Below are 3,502 nucleotides of genomic sequence, written 5' to 3' on the forward strand. Positions count from 1 at the left end.
AAACAAACCCTGGCAACTACTCAAATTGTAATACATGCATTATGTAAGGAAGACGTAAAATGAAATGACTTTTTACACACAAATGTGCTTTCAGGAGATTTTTGAATTATATTCCTTTGAACAATAATTTCATATTTCTAGGTGGAAGACTTGTAATCTTGTTTCAAACAACCAAGAATTTCATTTTGTTCTAAATTAATTTACTTGCGATGCTAGTAGGAATTTTTTGTTATTACTCAGGAATTAAATTTTAAATAGCTAAGGAGTTAAATCACTGAGAAAATGGATCCATCTTTTAATTTTGGATCTATCTTTATTTTTATGTTTACAGTAGTATTTTTATATTGACTGCAACTGTCAAAAACACATTAAAAATAAAAAGGCAAGGATGGGGGCAGTAGTGTGAGTCCTCTGAACAGCCTCAATAGGATTTGCGATGTTCAGGTTTTCATAAGTGAGACCCTTGGACCCACCATCTTTGTGATGATCCCAGCTCATTTTTAAACATTTTAGATGCCATAAATTATGAAGAGAAAACGTTCAAGAAAATTGAAGTACAAAGAAAAACTCTCCTGAAGATATACCGCCCAAAGAATACTACTGTTAACATTTTCATCTGTTTCTTTTGGGATGTTTTCATAGACATATGTTTCAAATTTCCACTATTGTTTCTTTTGCCTGTTTCTTTTATAGTCAGGGTCAACTTTGCATTCTCTTTTTAGTTCTTATTACAAAATAAGCATTTTCCTCATTTAAAAAGCTGGCTGTTCATAAGCCCTTCTAATGGCTGTCTGATAGTCTGTCACATGGCCGCATTACAATTTACTCAACTAGTTCTCTCTTAATGGACATTGAAGAACTGTCTTCTAGCAAATCCATTCTCCTGGATTCTATACCTTGCCTCTCAAACTGACATTGGCATATGTGGCCAACTACCAGGGGTTTCTAGGTGCCACAAGATAAATATCTTCTTAGAGTAATCAATTTTTCACAAAATTGGAAGAGGAGATTCATTCTAAAATAAACCCAACCCAAACGTATTAAGAAATAGAACTAGAAATGAACTTTAATATAAAGCAGGAAAAGGTTTCTAAAAATTAAATGAAATGTGGCTGAAGAGGAAATGATTTTGTTGACATATTAGCAGAACTATGTGATGGTCTTTTATAATACTTAATTTTGCATCTTCTGGATAGATACGTAAGAAGGCAGTGTCCGTATGAATACATAGAAAAACAAACCAAACCAAACCTTGCTTTGCTTCTGTTGAAGAATTTCTAGGACTGTGTATCTGCTCCATTTTAAGTATATGTATACTTTGCTTAAATTTTATATAATGAAACAATAAAAGTGCCCTTTATTGTTGAACATGTTGGCATAATTTTTCTTATATTTCTTTCTTTTTGCATTATTTAAAGTAAGTTTTCTGTATTTCTTTTTTATCGGAAACATTGTATGTTTAAAAATGGATTTATGCAGGGACTTTTATAACTAATTTTTCTCAAAACTTAAAAAAATTTTGATATTAAAAATTATGTAACATAAAAGTTACTTCTTAATCATTTTTAAGTGTCCAGTTCAGTAGTTCAGTATATTTACATTGTTATGAAACATCTCCACAACTTTTTATATTACAAATCTGACACTCTATACTCATTAGACAACTCCTCTTTTCCCCTTCTCCTTAGCCCCTGGCAACCACCATTCTACTTTTTCTATGACTGTGATTGCTTTAGATACCTCATATAAATAAAATCATACAGTATTTGTCTCCTTGTGACTGGTTTATTTCACTTAGCATAATGTCCCCAAGGTTTATCCATGTTGTAGCCTATGACAGGCTTTCCTTCCTTTTTAAGGCTGAATAATATTCCTTCACATATATATGTATGTGTATGTATATATATGTATATATGTGTATATATATATATATGAAATTTTGTTTATCCATTCATCTTTTGTTGAGCATTTAGTTCGTTATTATGAATAGTGCTGCTATGCACATGAGTGGGCAAATATCTCTTTGAGACCCTGTTTTCAATTTCTTTAGATATATACCCAGCAGTGGGATTGCTGGATCATATGATGGTTCTATTTTTAGTTTTTTGAGGAACCGCCATACTATTTTTTATAGCAGTATAACCTATTTTTAAAAAAAGAAGAAAGGGCAAAGAAAGACACTGCCTGTAGAGGATCATGTTGAACCAACACCTTAGATTCACAAGGGCAGGAATTCGATTCCCCAGCTTCCACTATTTCCATTCCTTTCCCTGACAAAGCTCTGATTTTGTTCAGCTGTTTACTCTTCTATCAGAAGGCCCATGGCTCAAAGGAATTTAACCTCATCCCCTGCTTTGGAAGCGTATCTTGCTTACTTTAAACCACTCATGGTAATCTCACTACCTTGCCACTGAATGGTGCAGGAACTCAGACTTCAGTCATTCAGGAGACAGCTTTCCCTTGTGGAGTATTATTGGCGGAGGGATGGCATGTGACCCAAGCTTACCCAATCAGACTGAAGGGAAAGGTTTCCGTAGTACGATTGAGTGAAAGGTTTTCTTTTTCTCCTGCAGAACGTGAACAAAGGGATGTGTGTCCCCATATGCTCCTGGAAACCATTTATTAACAGTGGGGGCCTAGTCTGGAGACAAAACTGATACACAAAAGAAGACCAAAGCAAGAGAATACCAAAGGAATAGAGTGACACCCTCATGGTACTGGGCCTGGAGACCTTCACTCTGGACTAGCTGTTAATAAACTTATTCATTGTTTAAACTAGTTTGAGCTGGGTTCTCTGTTACTTTCAGTCCAAAGTATCTTATCTGATATAACTCTCCTCTGCTGTTCAGGAAACCTAGGGGAAATTTTTGAGAATCACTTATTTATCTTACAACTCTGAGGTCTAACACCTGCTCTTGCTGCATTTCCTCTTTACACATTGACTAGTCAATGTCGTCTTCTCCCAACCAACCCCGGGGACATCTATTCTGTTGGCTGAAGGTTGGATGAGGAAAGGAGCGATCTCTCCTGCCAGGAGAGGCCTGTGACTACATCTAATCTACAGGAGGAGAGGTTGTACTTTGGTGGTAGCTTTGGAGGGGACAGAGTACAGCACTACTGGTAGCCAATTCTGTACTTTTATGTAAATTAGAAAAAAAAATGTCCTTCCCGAGCTACTTTACTTCCATACGATGGTAAACTGTCATAATACATTGATTTTGTTAGCACAAAACATTATTCTTTCATTTGCCAGAAAATTGTCATAATGAATATACAGTATATGCTATCTAGGGTATAAATAGTTCTCTCTTAGATGTAGAACCATTGAGCCTGGCACCATCTGGACAAAGGAACTTTGCAGCCTATTATAGAGAGACAGAACACAGAATGCAGAACAGATGAGAGAGCTGCTGGAGACATACTTACAGTCCATTTACTTTTTGTTCAGACATAATTTTGATAAGTAAACAACTTTAACAAATAAATTGTGGAGATAAGGGCT

At 35.3% G+C, this 3,502-nt stretch overlaps 1 long non-coding RNA gene across 1 annotated transcript in view; it reads left to right on the forward strand.

Annotated features, from left to right (window-relative positions):
• The window catches only part of LOC111740784, a 13,862-nt gene extending 11,084 nt beyond the window's left edge, over positions 1-2,778 (forward strand). The window contains exon 2 of the long non-coding RNA XR_002780747.1: positions 2,574-2,778. This is a non-coding gene — a long non-coding RNA (uncharacterized LOC111740784). The remainder of the gene's footprint in view (positions 1-2,573) is intronic.
• Positions 2,779-3,502: the final 724 nt, after the last annotated feature.

Source organism: Pteropus vampyrus, unplaced genomic scaffold (genome assembly GCF_000151845.1).
Source record: "Pteropus vampyrus isolate Shadow unplaced genomic scaffold, Pvam_2.0 Scaffold68, whole genome shotgun sequence".
NCBI lineage: Eukaryota > Metazoa > Chordata > Mammalia > Chiroptera > Pteropodidae > Pteropus > Pteropus vampyrus.